Source organism: Asparagus officinalis, chromosome 5 (genome assembly GCF_001876935.1).
Source record: "Asparagus officinalis chromosome 5, Aspof.V1, whole genome shotgun sequence".
In the NCBI taxonomy this organism is placed as follows: Eukaryota; Viridiplantae; Streptophyta; class Magnoliopsida; order Asparagales; family Asparagaceae; genus Asparagus; species Asparagus officinalis.
The window spans coordinates 52851194-52869533 of NC_033798.1; positions in this window are offsets into that span (position 1 = coordinate 52851194).

The window sequence follows — 18340 nt, forward strand, 5'->3', positions numbered from 1 at the left end:
CAGACTTGTCGTGTTGGTGGTGGCTTCTTCTCCACCTCCTTTTGCAGCTTTCTACGGGCTTCCTGAGCTTGAGCCCGTGCCTGCGCTGACATCGCGCGGCGTTTGTGAATGCGCTCCTCGAGCGTCGAACGGTTCCGTTTGACGCGGACCCATTCTTTCTTTGGCGGCTTGGAAGAGTCGCCATTCATTGATGGTTGAGGCTGTTTGCCTCTTCTGTTCTTCAACTCCGCGTGGTAGCGGAATCCGTCCGTAGACTCCATCGCCTTAGCGAATTGCCGCGCGAGGCGTTGACGACGCCTCTGGCGGGCTCTCTTTGAGAGAGTCACAACGCCCTGAACAGTAGAGGCGTTGGCGGGAGTTGGGTTGACCTGATTGGAGGTCGGTGGAACTTCATTTGACGCAACTTCGGCGTCAGTTGGGTTGAGAGCTTCGTGGGCTTCCCGAGCAGCTTCAAACCAACGAGCTTTTCTCCCGGAGGAGAACTTCTTGGACTTGCGGGGGGAGATAGAGCCGGACGAGGACACGTACTCCTCGAACTTGGCTTGGTCGAACTCGTACTCGACCTCCTCCACGACCGGGATTGCAATCCGCGGCTGCGACGCATCGATCTCGTTGGCGAGATCGTCGGCTCCCACTGTGGTCGCCAGATTGTTCGCGTGGAAAACTGTTTTCTTTTTCATTGATATGATTGTCATCTTGGGTTACAAAGATCCGGTCTTTTATAGATCCGGTTACAACTAAATCAAAGAAAATAAAGAAAAATTACAACTCTCCTCTGTGAACAAATCACGAGCTCCTGTTTTGCGGTCGCTCGCTTTGGTGGGTTCTTTGCCTGCGCCGGGGTTAATCCGTGGACCACCGCGCGATCTAGATCCGGTCGGATCTACACGAGTATGCGGGTATTATTCCACGAAGGGAATAATAGCCGGGAGGGATTAATCCACCAAGGGAATAATCGCTCAGATCTCGAGATCTAAGACCAAGCTTAGATCTGGAGTGTAGTCTCGTGTAGATCTCAGATCTGTTCTTTCTTCCTCTCGAGATCCTGCCTTTTCTGACGTGGATGGTCGCCGAGGATCAGATCTGAATGGTGCAAGTCTTCTGGTCTTCAAGCTCCGAGTTCACTCTTCAATCCGGCAGAGTTTCGGCTCTTGAAAGTTCGACCTCCGAAAATGAACATCTCTAGGCCTAGGTGGCTCGGCTAAGGCCGAGCCACCTTGAGGTGGCTCGGCTTTGGCCGAGCCCCCGCGGGCGGTGTTTTCCGACTTCTTCGCGTCGTTTTCCGTTGTCTCGTTTGTCCGTGTTTCGGTTGATCTGAGACTCTGATTTGATGATCTGATTTGGCAGTAATTTGGATTCCTGATTTGGCAGTAAATCCGCTTCTGAGTTCGAGTCCGAAACTGATCTTGATTCGATCGTGATTCGTCCGAGTCCGCTCTCGGTTGGATGACTCGTTGATTCTTCAACTCATTAGCTTAATTCTGCACTCGGGTGGATTCATTCTGTCGCTTCTGTACGATTCGTCGATCTCGTCGCCTTGTTGGTTCGTCGGTTTGTGCCGAGCTATGCTAGGGGACCTATAAGCAATTTTATATGCCTACAACAAGTATTGTTATTAGAAGTAGAACATATATAGTTATTTATAAAAGAAGCGGTATCATTTTGTATGTTCTCTACTTCTAACATGGTATAATTTTTAACATAAGATAAGCTAGTGACGGATGAGGTTAATTTTTTATTTTCCAAATTTAACAAGTCATTGTTTTCTTTAAGCATAGTATTTTCTTTTGTAATGACATCAAATTTGGACACTAGCAACTCATGATCGGATTTCAAATTAACATGCTTGTTTTGTAAATCAATAAAATTTGTATGCAATTTGTTATTGGCATGCAATAATTTTTCACTAGCATGGGCGAGTTCATCAAAAGATATATCATATTCGGATTCGGACTCGCTTACCACACTAGGGCTATCGCCTAGTGGCCGTGTGCATGAAAATGAAGCTCCACATGAACTAGAAGCGGAATCCTCCAAAGCTTGTCGGATCGCCACCAAATTCCCTTGATGTGCTTCTATAAGTTTCCATAATATGTAAGCACTATCAAAAGAATCAAGCTTGTTAGACATAGATGAATCGAACGTATTATGTAAAAATTCTAACAAAAGCTTATTCATGGTAAACATACGATGATCATTTTTATTCCACTTAGATTTCTTCGAAGTGGGCACAATATAAGAATCATCTATAATTTCTCATAAATCAAAGTGTCTAGATCGAACAAAAAGTTTAAATCTAACACACCATTGGGCATAGGAAAAATTATCTAATCTAGGAGCAATATTGATGGCATAACCTAAACAAGGTGTACCATGTATATCCATAATATATGTATATATATGCAAGCAAGAAAAAAAATAAAATAAAAAATTGGATTAGCACAAAAAGATAACTTGGATCTTTAACTCAAGGTGATTAGACCTTAAATCAAAGAGCACTAAGCTCTGATACCAATTGTTAGACCCTAAGGTCACTATGAAAGAACCCTAGAGGGGGGGGGGGGGGGGTGATTAGGGTTTATGCTAATCTAATCTGATTTTATACGAATTAAAACTTATTAACAAGTTATCCTAGAAAGTATGAAATACAATAAGATATGTAAGCTAGGATAAACAATATGAGCAAAAAGAATATATCCTAGCAATAAGATATATGGTGAAATATATGCAAGGATATATAAACAAACAAGTGTTCGCGGTGAAAATTGCCTTTATTGAATTCATTGTTATCTCAAGTAATTGCTTTTTGGTTACAAAAGATCCGGTCTTTTTTAGATCCGGTTACAACGAAATCAAAAAAAAAAGAAAAAGATTACAATTTTCCTTTCGAATAAATCGCGAGCTCCTGTTTTGCAGTCGCTCGCTTGTGTGGGTTCTTTGCCGACGCCGGGGTTAATCCGTGGACCACCGCGCGATCTAGATCCGATCGGATCTACACGATTTGATGGGTATTATTTCGCGAAGGAAATTATAGCCGGGGGGGATTAATTCACCAAGGAAATAATCGCCCTTAGTTATCGGGATCAAAGGCCAAGCTTTGATCCGGAGTATGATCTCTTCGGCTCTTGAAAGTTCGACCCCCTGAAAATGAACATCTCTAGGCCTATTTATAGGCTCTCAGGACAGTGCCCGCAAAAAGAGAAATGTCGGCCACCGTCGGCCACTGTCGGCCACCTCTGGGTGGCCGACACTGTGCCGAGCCACCTATGGGTGTGGGTTTTCCGAGTTTTTGAGTTGTGTTCGTTTTTCGGTTCAGTCCGTGAATCGGTTGACTTAGACTCTGATTTGTTGATCTGATTTGGAAGTAAATCCGATTCCTGATTTGGCAGTAAATCCACTTCTGAGTTCGAGTCCGAAACTGATCTTGATTCGATCGTGATTCGTCCGAGTCTGCCCTTGGTTGGATGACTCGTTGACTCTTTGAACCCTTGGCTTGATTCCACACGCGAATGATGTATTCCGATGCATGCATGCGATTCGTCAACCTCGTCGCCTCGTTGGTTCGTCGGTTTATGCCGAGCTGTACTAAGGGACCTATAAACCTATAAGCAATTTTATATGCCTACAGATACCCCCTCCAAAGTATTTCAGCCTCGTTCTTTTATAGAAGAGTCTGGAATACTTTGGATATGATTGTCCCAACCTTCAGTCGGTGTAACGGGACCTTGGAATGGCTTCTGTTCTTGATTCCTTCAATCCTCCGGGCTATTCGGTGCTTTGTCGAATGTCTGTAAGAGTTCCGGTGCTACATTTATTGTCTGACCGTTGTCGGAATTTTAAACTTGAAGTCGATTCCTAATTTTCTAATCTTTAGCTCGTGTTTGTTGGTTTAACATAGAACTGACCATCGATTGTTGGCGTTGAGTCTTTATTTGCGACGCGTTGTCTGGCGTAGTGTTGTTGAGTTATCCTTAAGAATATTTAGAAAAAATATTCTCCAGGAACTTCTCAACCAAAAATAGGGAACGGTTTATACTCATATACCTTATTGGAGTATTTTCTGTGCCCAAATGAGCTGAACTCACCTGATAATGAGCTGAACCGTCTTGATAATGAGCCAAAAAAGGCAGTAATTAGGCTCAAAAAATCTTCTGATTCTTCCGAATATGTGGGAGAGGCAAGAATAAACCAAAGACTGAACCCTCGGTCGATTTGAAGTTGTTTCGATGCTCGATCCAGCTTCAATTTGAATTCTGGTTCAAACCAGGTTTGGTCCGGTTCAACTTGGTCTGGTCCGGTTCAACTAGGCTTGGTTCAACATTATAAAAAGGGGTTTTTTCTCCTCATTAGGGCCGGCCCCCCTCTCTCCCTTATTTTTGGATTTCTCTTCCCTCGAGCATCCGTTCTCCCTCAAAACTTCATAGTTGCATTAGATCTAGTCTTCTTTTGGATCTTTGACTGAGAAATCTCTCAAAATTTCCATATTTAGAATTTCTCTCAGGCCCCTCGAGCGCGTGGTCCGAGCCTCTTTCCAGATCTGATTTTTATTGGATCCACGAGCTTTTCCTCAGGTAAATCCTCAACCATTTTAGCATATTTTATGCTTAATTCAATTTATGAATTTGTGGGGTCGCATGCGAGGGTTAGGATTAAGATTTGGCGCCTCGAGCTCACCTTTCAGGGGGAAAATTGCAAAAAAGAGGAACTTTTTCTAGATCTGATTCCTTAATTTATTTTGCAGGTCTCTATGTCTCGTATTACGAGAGGTCAATCCTCTACCGCGTCGGCTGATGGCGCGCCTCCCTCTTATGCTGGTGAGCTATTTTTAGAAATTTATTACAAATTAGTCCATTTTATCCCCATTTTGTTCTCCTTGGTGAGGCAATCGGGAAGAGCCTTGATTCTCCTTGGCGAGGATCGACGCTTTAAAGATATGTTTTGCTTGGTCAAAACCATATCTCAAAATCAATAAAGGGGGCGTTTTGACGCTGCATTGTGCCTTATAAGGCAGGGATATATAGTCGATATACCCTATCTTATAAGTGCATAATGTGGCCAAATCGTCTCACCCTTTATAAGGCAGTGACTCTATCTTACCCATTCGTAGGATGAGTTCAACTTCCTTTTATAATTGAGACTAACAAATGTTTAAATGTTTGCTTCCAGTGGAATATCCTTCTGGAGCGTTTTCATCTCACGCAGTGTATGGGCGTCGTGGCGAGTATTATTCGACTTCTCCTCAGTTTGCTTCGGGCACATCGAGAAAGGTTGCCCAAGTGGTGAAGGAAGGTGGACATCGAGCTCTTCGCCAGTTGATTACAGATGCGCCCCTCGTGAAGGATGCCAGTTCGATTCAGCCTCTCAGGAAGACCGACTTTTTATTTGGCGACTCTGCCAGAGATCCGGATGCAGTGTTTATTGATGCCGAGCAGTGGCTTCATAAAACTGGCAGTGGTTTCATATATTTGCCGAAGATTCCTCGGCATCGTTCGTTGACTGAGCTCAGGCGTCAGGCTGTGACACGGGAGATGTCGTGGCGCTTGACGGAGGAGCATGAGAGCGTTCACTGCGGCTACATCACTCATCAGGCAGCTCCTGGTTCGAGCAGGAGTCATATCACTGGATTGCATCCTGGAGTATTGGGGTTGGATGCACCGCCGCGTAACGAGCTTCTTGCCGCTGCTTCTACTTTGAAGAATCGCCTCGCTGCTTTAGGACGGGAGATGCCTGCGACACGTCACAGATTTTATGGTTGGGTCCATTTTTTGGACAAGCTTTGGTGGACTCGCATGACGAAGTACGTCTTGAGCCAATGGAGCGAGGAGTTGCACGCTTGTGGTCTGTATGCAGCCGTTCGTGCCACCATGTATGGTTTGCCTGTTAGCGCGAAGCATTTCTTTGCTTTGTACGAGCTCTATAACCCGGATTCAAACACTTTTCTGACCCGGCAAGGGGAGTTAGGCTTGGCCCTCCATGAGATGCACAAGATTTCTGGTTTGCCCATGGGACAGATGCTATATCAGGAATATTTTCCCTCCAACCAAGAATTAAGTCAGCTGAAGGATCGCATGCCTGACCGCTACGAGACTTTATGGGACCTCACATGCCACTATCATATCGCTTTGGCGCAGTCTGAACCTTTAGCGAAGAGGGATAAATCCCATGTGAGCCAGAAACAGTTTGCGTCTTATTTGTTCAGGAATCTAGAGAGCAATTCTGGCGAGGCTATTTGTGAGTTGGCACCACTCATTCCTTCAGGGGTTAATAGTCTACTGAAGAAGGTTGATGCTCATTCCTATACCATTAGCAGTCCTGAGAGTGGTTTTCCTACAAGGACCAAGTTTAAATCATTCTTGTGGCATGCGATCGCGCCGATTCGACCGATGACCCTTCTCGCCGGTTACCTCGTATCTGGTTAAAGAAATGTGTGGTCCCATATCAGTCTAGTGATATCTTGCCATTGGAGGTGCTCTACCCGGCAGTTCAGCTTGCCTACAAAAAGGAACTTTCGCTTCTTCCGGTGATGGTGGCTAACATTCATCGAGGGCTTCGACAGATTTCTAGTGCTTTTACACGGAAAGAAAGTGAATCACTGGCTCAGATTCCTACTATTAAGGTGGAGCTTCCGTACACTTATTTAATGGCTTGGTTCGTCCTTCATCGTTCCGATATGATGTCAGTACCATATGCCACAGACCCCTCCGCTCCCCTACTACAGCTGTTTGAGAATGGCAAGTGGGAGGGGCGAGGATTCCCTGACGTCAGACAGCAGCTACAGGTCCACAAGTGTTGGGCGTTTTCCACTTATTTTCAGTAGTTCTCTGGCCGATACGGCGAGTGTCTGATTGATGAGGAAAAGCCGAGGAAGGTATCGAACTCATTTAGACGTCGGCTGCTTTAACTGGCTGGTGAACATCAGGCTGGGTTATCTGACTTTCCGGGTGAGGGATCAGTGTTTCATAGAGCCATACCTACCCTGCCGATTCGCTCGCCAGTTTGGCTATGATCAGCTTTATGTCGGGAATCCACGTCAGCAGCTTCGGACCCACGGCGGTTTGGTGGACGGTCTTCGTGCATGGTTGTGGACCGTGACGGGCTGTACTGGTGCTAAGTTCAGTCTCCCGAGTACTGAGCGGCAGTTGAACCTCACTTTCTTAAGCTGCAAGTGGTTGTTAGCAGCTAATAAAACTGTCCCTATAAAGCCGATTGCAGAGCTGGAGGCTGAGGAGGCTTCTCAGGCTGATTCTCGTATGATTTGTGAAAATGCTCGATCACAAAGGGCATGGCACAAGACTCGTCGTATTGACGAAGAGGGAAAGAAGATCTTTCATTCTGCTGATGAAGCTTCAGGCGGAGATCTCGAGGATCACGAGGACTGTTCTGATCGAGGTCAGTTTCTTACTCTTTTCCTTTATCTTCCAGAATTATTAAGCTTGACAATGGTTTCGAGACCTTCGATTGTTGCCCCTGCCGCTAGGCGGAAGAGATTAGCCCGCAAGCCGCGTGCAGTTTCGCGAGCATCTGATATGGATTTGGCCAGTGACGATCCTGCCAGTGATGGAGGTAACATCTACCCTATAGACCAACCTCTTGATCATTCAGAACTTTGACTCAAGCTTTTCCATCTCTATATAGGAGAACATGGGGAGAGAGAGATGAGTCCTGATCCTGTTTTTCATGATTTTACGTCTTTTGGTGAGCCCGACTCACCGCACCAGGTAGAAAGGCCTGCAGAAGCTGGTGACATTAGGGAGACCGTCAATGTAGGACCCGGTTCGATGAATCCAGGTACATCTACCATTAACAATACACAAAGGAGTTGAATGATTTGGAATTTGTGCATTCCCTAATTGTCTCTATGCTTCTTGCTCTTTTAGATAATTTGCAGGAGGCAAACGTGGATCTTGGGAACAGAGAGGCTGACGCACCCATAAGAGGTAACTCATTTCTATTGGTCGTAGTCTCTTTATTCTCCTTTCGTACTTATATTCTCTTGTGTCAGATTTCTCGACTGATGATTTTGACGAGGAAGGCTTGCTTGTGGACACTCCTATGCTCCACTTTATGTATGGTTCTCCTCAAATTGATGACCAGTTGCCTGGAGATGTATTTCCTGAGTCTACGCTCCCTAAGAATCCCGAGGATGGTTTTTCTGAAGGTACGTAGCTCTTCTCAAGTTAATTATAGGACCAGTCAATTTTTGACTAATGCAACTATAATATGATGCATCTGAGAATTCTATTTTGTATTTGACAGGAGCTTTTGTCGAGACTGATCCTGTTGAGCCGGCTGTGGGACCAACTACACCAGTTGATACACCCCCAGCCGTTACACCTCCACCACCCATGCCCCAAGTGACTCAAGGGAAGAAGGTATAAGGATTGGGCAACTGAGAAATCATGCAATTTATTTCCTCTTTTAAGGCTTTTGACGGTCCTTTTTGCGTAGGGCTTTCTTCTCGGCTTCATGTCCTTGTGAGGGAGTTATTATCAGACGATGACCCTGAGAAGATCATCATTTGTATAGAAGTCCGCTCTTTCTTCTCCTTCGTGAATGCTATGATTAGCAAGCTCTTCCACGGTGGATTTTTTCTTCATCAGTTTAAATCTTTTCTTGATTCTAAGATAAATTCCATAAGGGATGCAGGATACCCGGATCTGGCGAAGGCTATCGTTGATGATCTTGATTGCCTAGAGCATGAGCTTCGGATGTTTCGCGAGCTCCGGGATGCAGGTGCCTCTTCATTCATTGCTGCCGAGTTTGATACTCGCTTACAGACATGGCGCGATACTCGGCTTTTTGCTGAGCTCGAGATTCAGATGCAACGGGATCGAGTGGACCGAGTTGAGGCCCACCTTGCTGCTAGATCATCTTCACTCACTGAGCTTGACTCTTCTATTACCTCTTGTATAGACCAGCTCCGAAGAGAGCTCCATGAGAAAGAGGAGACTTTGAGTATTCTTCAGATGACGAAGATACAGGATCAGCAAGCCCACACTTCTTTATCTGAGGAGTTGAAATCTTTGAAGCAGAAGCTGACCGAGACGGAGGAGGTTGCTGCGAAGACATTGGCCACCAACGAGGAGTCCATCAGAGCTGAGTTGAGGCAAGCTTATGATGAGAAGCTTTCTAAGCTTAATCAGCAGATTTTTGGCCATGTTCTTGATGTATGATTTTATTTGCTGAATACTCTGACTTTTGATTTTCTTAGTGGAACCGGTTTTTATCTTTATCTTTATTATGATTCCTCATTCCGCTTGAAATGATTGACCATAATTCTTTTAGGATTTTTGGCAAACCCTCAGCCCTCAACGGGTTTGATAAGCCTTTACCGACTACCGTTTGAGTCGGGCTAGCATGCAGATTGTCTAAATCCGTTCCGCATGTAACGTTGTACTGAGAGAGTGAATTCTCTCAGACTTTGCTGCTACGACTTCGAATACATAGACTTCGCCATTGTTATGGGAATAGGCTACCCAGCAACGTGTTTTAGACGCTGACGACTACCGTTTGAGTCGGGCTAGCATGTGGATTGTCTAAATCCGTTCCGCATGTGACGTTGTGCTAAAGGAATGAACTCCCTTAGACTTGATGCTACAACTTCGAATATGTAGACTTCGCCATTGTTATTGGAATAGGCTACCCAGCAACATGTTTTAGACGTTGACTTATCCCTACTTAGGCTTTGGGATAAAATTCCCCAGAATCGAACTCTGGTGTCTTTTTCTTCGGAGAAAGACTAAACCGGCGACGCGTGTTAGGCGTCGGCATATCCTTTCTTAGGATTCAGGATGAAATTCCCCATGCGTGTAAGGCATGGATTATGGTGTTATTAATAACAACCTGCCACAATGTTGAATATGTGAACGGGTGTTCTTTTTAACGGTTAAGAACTAACCGGCAGCGCGGGTTAAGCACAGACTTATCCTTGCTTAGATTTCAGGAAAAGACTAAACCGGCAGCGCGTGTTAGGCACAGACTTATCCCTGCTTAGGATTCGGGATAAACTTCCTAGGATGAATTCTAAATTGACAATTTTGGAAAAGATTGGTGCGGGAAAAGAAGAATTTTATATTCTATTTCCCGGTCTTCTTTTAGGGTGAAGGCGAACCCGAATAACAAGGAAGGAAGAATTTTATATTCTATTCCTTGATTCTGGAAAGGAAGAATTTTATATTCCATTTCCAGCGAAAGAGAAACTAGAAGTGGGATCTCCACTCCGAGAATCTGGAAAATCTAGATAAAATTGCCTTTTATAGGATTGGTTATCTAAACTAAAAAAAGAGTTCTTCGTTTATCGAAGTGAAACTTCAACTTCGGTCATAGCCATGAGAGGGCTTAACCAAAAAGAAGAAGAAGGGAGTTCTTTCGTTTATCGAAAGGGGACTCCGAAATAAAAGTGTACCTCTTGTTCATGGAAAGAGTTAAGAGAGCCAGAAAGACATTTTTAGTGGACCCACTGTCAATTGAAATTGATCAGTGAGGGATTTTTGGTGGTGAAAAAGATTTTGGGTTATCCTCTAGAATATTAAGTGTAATATTCTTCAAGGAACTTCCCGGTAAATGAGTTATCCTGAATGTACTAGGGATAGTACTTTTTCAGGAACTTCCCATTTATTGGCATTAATTGCCTGGCGCCCTCTTGAGTAATCAGGCGATATGCGCCGTTTGAATAGACTGTGTCTATTACAAATGGTCCTTCCCACTTGGGTTCGAATTTACCTTTCTTCTTGGAATTGAGGATTATCGGTCGGCGAGCAGCGAGGACCAGATCTCCTTCCTTGAAGCTTCTCTGTCGGACTCTTTTGTTAAAAGCCCTGGATATTCTGGCTTGATAAAACTCGATGTGTTGTTGAGCTTCCAAGCGCTTTTCATCCAACCTTTCGAGTTCTTCGAGACGTTTTTGATGCTGTTCTTCTGTCGTCATCTCGGTTGCGAGAGCGATCCGAAGGGATGGGATTTGAATCTCCAATGGTAGCACAGCTTCACATCCGTATACCAACGAATACGGAGTGGCCCCTGTAGGTGTGCGTATGGTGGTGCGATAAGCCCAGAGTGCTTCACCGAGTTTATCGTCCCAGTCTCGTTTATTGGTCTTCACGAGCTTTGACAAAATCTTAATGATCATCTTGTTGAATGCCTCAGCTAATCTATTCGTAGCGGGATAATAAGCTGTTGACGAAACATCTTCAATTTTGAACTTGTCACAAAACCTGACGAAGGCGTTGCTTGTGAACTGTGGACCGTTGTCATGAATGATCCGTCTTGGCGCGCCGTGTCGGTATATGACATGATGTTTAATGAAATTGATGACGTTGTTCGTCTTCACTTCTCTAAGCGGAATCGCTTCAGCCCACTTTGAGAAATAATCTGTGATTGCGTGGATGAATCGATCGCCTTTGACTGAAGGGGGGAAAATAGGACCGACAATGTCCATACCCCATGTCTCGAACGGCCAAGACGTGGTTGATGTGTGCAACTGCTCTGGCGGTTGATGCATGTAATTTGCATGTATTTGACAAGCATGACACTCGAGCGTATTCGATTGCGTCACGAACCATTGTTGGCTAAAAATATCCCATTCTCCTGATACGATCATACAGTTTGGGACTAGGCTGATGCGCACCACATTCTCCTTCGTGCACTTCCTTAAGAACTTCTTCTGCTTCTTTGTTCGAAACGTACCCTCTCCGGTATAACGTATGGGTCTCGGTATTGTAGAAGAATCTTGGCGCTCTTCGGCGAATTGATTCCCTTTCTTTTACGTCTTCTGGCAAAATACCATATTGGACGTAGTCAATGATAGGAAAACGCCAATCTCGGGACTCAGACCCAATTTGAGTTGAATTCACCACCTTGGCGTTTATATTTCCATCGTCTTCCTCTTCAATATCCATATCGTATATGGGTATGCAGAGTTGATGCGTCCTTACTGTAACTAATAGTTCAGTTTCGGGAGGTTGCGCAAGTGATACCGCTAGTGCTGCCAAGGCATCCGCATAAGCGTTCTGGAGACGGGGGATGTATTCAATATAGAATTCTTCAAAAGAATCTGCCATTTTGATGGCCTCCTGGTGGTACGGGATCAGGTCTTGGTTCCTAACTTCATACTCTCCACGGACTTGGTTGACTATCAATTGAGAATCCCCAAAAGCTTCGAGATATTCGACCCCCAGCTCCTTGGCGAAACTGAGTCCAATGAGAAGCGCGTTGTATTCGGCTACGTTATTGGAGCACGGACTAGTCAACGAATAGGCTCGAGGCATCACATGCTTCCCCGGGGAGATTAGGACAACCCCAACCCCGGAGGAAACTGTAGAACCTCCCGGGGTTATTACCCTATTAACTGCCCTCAAGGCACCATCGAAATATAATTACCATACTTGTTGGTGCGATGTAGTATTAACCTCGTGGGTTTCATCTGGCAAATCATCATATACTTCTGCCGTATCTATGGTCGGGTTTGCCGCCAGAAGATCACAAATCGCTTGTCCTTTGATCGACTTCTGTTGTTTGAAGTGCAAATCATATTGAGACAAGAGAAGAGCCCATTTTGCTAACTGCCAATTCATAGAGGCTGGTTGCGTCATAAACACCCGTACTGGATTAACATTGGAAATGACATAAATCGTCTGCCCAACCAAGTAATGCCGCATCTTTTGCATCGCGAATACCAATGCGAGGCACTCTTTCTCGATCATCGGATATCGAGACTCGGCGCCTATTAAGGTCCGACTTAGATAATAGACTGCCTGTTCGTGACCATTATCATCGTCTTGTGCTAGTAAGGCACTTATCGAGTGGTTCAGCGCCTTGAGATAAATCAAGAACGGTCTACCTGATTTTGGTGCAACGAGAACAGGAGGATTCGTCAGATATGTTTTGATATCTTCGAATGCTTTTTGACAGGCGTCGTCCCAAATAAATGACACCCCTTTATTGTTTAGTTTAGAGAATGGCTGGCACTTCCCAGAAAGATTTGAGATGAACCACCGAATGTAAGCTAGCCTCCCTTACAATCCTCTGAGCTCTCTCAGATTTCTAGGGGGTTGCAGCTCGTGTATCGCCTTCACTTTGTCAGGATCGATATGTATACCTTTAGTGGTGACGACGAATCCAAGGAATTTTCCGCTGGACATTCCAAGGAAGGATTTAGTGGGGTTCATCTTCAATTGATGACTCCTCATGAGATCGAACATCGTCTTCAAATCCTTGATGTGATCTCCTTTGTTACGGCTTTTTACAACTAAATCATCAACGTAGCATTCGACTGTCTTCCTGAGATGTTCTCGGAAAATTTTAGTCATTGCTCGCTGGTACGTGGCGCCTACATTCTTTAGACCGAAAGGCATCACGGTGTAGCAAAAGACACCGAGGGGCGTTCTGAACGTTGTATGCTTCTCGTCATCCTGGGTGCATCTTGATTTGGTTATATCCTGAAAACCCATCCATCGAAAGATATCTCTCAAATCGCCATGTATTGATCGATAATACAGACTCCGGTGATCCGGTGAGAGGAAAGTCGTCTTTTGGGACATGCCGTATTCAGGTTCCCTGAATCATGCAAATCCCTGATTTTACCGTTCTTCTTCATGACTGGAACGATATTGGCTAGCAATCTGGATGTTGTTCCTCTTCGGATAAGTCCTGATTCGATCAATTTCTTAACCTCTGCCTCAATGGTTCCATAATCGCTGCGGACGAAACCGTCTTTGCTGTTGCTTGACAGGTTTGGCATCCGGCTTGATATCGAGGCGGTGCCTTGCCACATTGGGGTCGAGCCCTGGCATATCTTCATAGTTCCAAGCGAAGACGTCAATATACTCCCTGATGAGAGCAATTAACTCCTCCTTCTCATTTGGGGGAAGACTATCACTGATGAATATAGGTTTTGGGTTGGCCTCGTTACCCATGTTAATTTGGTCTATTTTATCTTCAGTGGGGGGTTCTCTCTGTTCGAACCTATCACCATACTGCATGTTCAGGTGATGAACCCACGGGTCTTCCCACGTTAGCATTTGATCATCGTCTTTCATTATGGACGGATCAGCTGTAGCCATGTTCGCCATTAGAGCTTTGAAAGCTTCCCCCAGACTGGTATCGGAATCCCATTCTGAGGCATCTGGCGAATTTTTATTTTTGTATTGCTTAGATGATTGGTCATTAATTAACCAGCATCATTCGTCTTCTGAAGAAGATTCATACCCTAACCCTCGTCCGTATTTATAATAATCATCGGGTTTCCCTTTTGGTACATATGCCGCTTTAGCTGGAACACGGGGACCTCGCTTTACTGTAAATCACTTCTTTTGTGCCTCTTATTTTGTTCGGGACGACCATGGTTGTTCCGAAAGAATGCTGGAGGCGTTCCTTTGTTATATAGGACGATCGAAGCGGCATATACAAATCAGGATTATTGTACAATTCTTTTATCACATCATCAAGAGACAGGGAGTACTCTAAATCATCATTTATTTCATTATTGGTAAGTTGCCAGTTACAACTGCCCTCTGACGTTTGTTCATCGTCAAGGTTGATTACAAAGGGTACAATGTCGTTTAAAACATAACCTCCATTGTAATCAAATCCGGCTTCGGTATCAGCTTCTTCTCCGCTGTCCGTGCCATGGGCCGATGATTCAGTATCGGATTCGTTACCATAAAGGAGAGAATCAGTGAAATAATTCTCATACCCTTTGAATGGTTGCTTATCCGCGACCACCGTCCTAACCTTATTATCAGTGTCGACATATTTCAAACACTGATGGAGAGTTGAGGGAATTATAACATTACTATGGATCCAAGGCCGACCCAATAGTAAGTTATATGAAGTTTCGGCATCGATCACATAACATGTGACTTCTGTCTTCAAATCTCCCATTTGACACTTTATCCGGATTTTACCTAAAGGTCTTGACCCGCTGGTATTGAACCCGTAGATAACAGTGCCTGTGGACGCCAACTTGCTAACTGGAATGCTGAGGAAATGCATCAAGCGGAGTGGCATAATACTCACAGCAGAACCCGGATCCACTTGGATTCGGTTGACTTTGCTGGAGCCGATGTACCCGATGAAGTATAGCGGTCGATCGTGGTTCGAATTCTTCGTCTGCATATCCTCTTTGGTGAAAGTAATGCAGCGAAGGTTCTTAGTCTCTATGTTGCATTGTTGACTCAGCGGTTCTGGCTGTTCAGACACCGGCTTGATTTGAGTCAAAAATACCTCTGAATTGGCCAGAGCTTCTTGCAAGGCCTCCCTGGTTTCCTTGGACAACCGCAGCAACTCATACAGCGTTATCCATGCTGGAATGTTGGCTAGTTGAGCCATTATATCGAAGACTTGCGAAGTCTTCGATCTTTCCGGTCTGTCTTTTCCAATCGGGCGACTGAAACGAGACTGCTTCGGATTCTGCACCTCCTGGGGATTCTTCTCTTTCGGTTTATTCACCGACTATCGTCGAGCCTCTTCGCCCGGTGTAGGACTTGTAATCACCCCCATCTCCGTGAGAGTTTTGGCTGGTCCCCGTTTATTTACCCCCTGCTCACTAGGTGGTGGATAATTGTTGTGATACTCATTTCCGCTTCTAGTGGCGAAGACTTCTTGTTCTTCTTCGGAGAGCGGGAAAGTAGGAGCTTCATCGCCATCCTCCTCGAAGATTGCGGAAGTAGCATTGCAGGACTTGCCTTTGCCCTTTCTTCTCGAGGAAGTCGCCCACTGTTCGTCTTCGATGAGATCAGGATGAACCCATAGGATTTTACCGTTTGGGGCTGTGTGTGGCACAAGTCCTTTTTGGCGCTGTCCATGTGGGTCATCGTTCACTGTCTTCATCCCTACTTTGGTGATGCGCTCCGGTTTGAACCACGTTGTGGGCACCGATCCAAAGCTGATTGAAACCGCGTTTGCTCCAACATTCTTGGACGGCTTCGGTCCTTGATCATGCTCTGCTATACGTGTATCATCCAAATCATCACTGTGCTCGTTGTCACCTTAGTCGGCACTCTAATGGATACAGTCCTATCTGGACTCTGTGGAGCTGCATCAATCTCCACCACCTTCGATGTCTTCTCTGTCGGGGTGTTCTCTACCTGATGAGAGCTGGGAGACTTCAAGAGCGAAGCCTCATCAAATGTGACATCTTTGCTTAACACAATCTTCTTCTCAACTGGATCCTAAAGCTTGTATCCTTTCACGCCACGCTTGAATTCCACAAATATGACCTTTCTAGCTCGAGGTTCCAACTTTTCACTTTAACATGATAAAATGCAGGGACCCAAAATCCTTGAGCTGATCATAATTGTGTGCTAGTTCTACCAACCACATCTTCATAGGAGTCTTTCCCTCTATCATAGATGAATGCAACCTATTAATGAGATGGCTCACATATGTAAGTGTCTCAGTCCAAAAGATCTTCTCTACTACTCTGCGATAACAAACATTGGACATTCTCTAGTAAAGACCGACTCAACCTCTCTGCCACCCCATTCTGCTGAGGTGTATGACTAACTGTGAAGTGTTTCTCTATGCCCTTGTCTCAACATACCTGCTAAAAGAGGTCTGATGTGTACTCTCTATCGTTGTCGGATCTCAACGTCTTGATCTTTCTCTATATCTGTAGTTCCAATCTTCTCTTCCACTCAACAAATATCTCTAGGACTTTACTCTTCTGCTTCATGGTGTGCACCCAACAACGTCTAGAATAGTCATCCATAAATATGACGAACCAATGTCAACCACCAAGTGATGTCGTCTTGGTGAGACCCCAAACATCTATGTGCACATAGTCCAAGATGTCGATCATCTTATGAATGGCTATTCTAAACTTTACTTTAGTCTTCTTACTAAGAACACAATGCTCACAGAATTTAACTTTTCCATTCTTAGCTCCCTTCAATAGCCGCTGCTTGTAGAATACTTTCAGTGACTTTTCTCCTATGTGCCCTAATTTATAGTGCCAAAATCTACTCGCATCTGCCTCTAAAACTACTAAAGCTACTTGGCCAATCTCGGTGCTTCCCTTCAGATAATAAAGATTCCTACTGCGGACTGCCTTTCTCACTACCGAAGATCACTTAGTAACTTTTGCTATAGTATTCTCAAAAGTCACCTTGAATTTCTTTGCCTCCAAAGCTCCAATGAAATAAGATTCTTCTTCAACTGAGGAACAAATCTCACTTCATTCAACTCTCGAACAACTCCATTGTACATTCGAATCCTGACGGTACCTATCTTACTAATACCATAAGACTGATTATTTCCCATGACCACTACATCCCCATCGAGTTTTTCAAAAGATACAAACCAATCTCTCTGGAGAGTCACATGATAAGTAGCACCAGAATTCAGCATCCAATCAGATGCTTCCGCATGGTTAATCTCTGGAGTAATCAATAGAGAAAAGCATGAATCATCGCTGGAGTAATCAATAGAGAAAAGCATGAATCATCGAAATCGTTATCACTCTTAGCAACATTCACCTCACTGGCATTCGAGCCCTTCTTCTTGCTATTCTCCTTCTCTCTGAGCTTCAGGCAATCTCTCTTCTAATGTCCTTATTCTTTGCAGAAAGCACACTAGTTCTTCGTAATTTGATAGTGGCCTCTTGATTTTAACCTGCCTCGATTACCACCTCTAGGATAGAGACTCCTTCCTCTTGTTGACAAGCCTTCTGCTGAAGTGCTAGCACTAGAAGACTTTTTATCATTCCTCCTCAAATCGAAATTCGTCAATGCATTAGTCACTTCACTATAGATGATAGAAGATCTACCAATCAACAAAGTAAGCATAAATATATCAAAATCCTCATCCGATAATGAGCCTAACAAAATGATCGCTTTGTACTCATCTGATATCTTCTCATTAATATTCGTCAAGTCCGACAACAACTTTATGTAGTTATTCACTTGATCTACAAGTGAGGTACCCGTGGATTTCTGAAATCTGAATAATCTCCACAGCAAGTGTAACTGATTCTGAACACTTTTCATAAGATACTTGTTATTAAGAATCTTTCACATCTTCATCATAGACATCATGCTAATCAAATCGTATTTAACTCTTGTTCTAAACACGATCTAATTACCCCACATGCATTTTGATTCATCTTGTCCCATATCGCCTCATCATATTTAGGTGGCCTCTCATGAGTCATTATCATCTCTTCCAAGTTTTGAGCATTCGAAGCATCCTACGTATCACTCATCCACAACCCAAAATTGATTTTACCGTTATACTTCACAACACTAATCTTTGTATTCTGAAGTGCAACCTGAATTGTACTCAACACATCCTTGCTACTTTCACCAATTTCTCCTGCCATTGCTTACTAACTCCAAATTGTAGG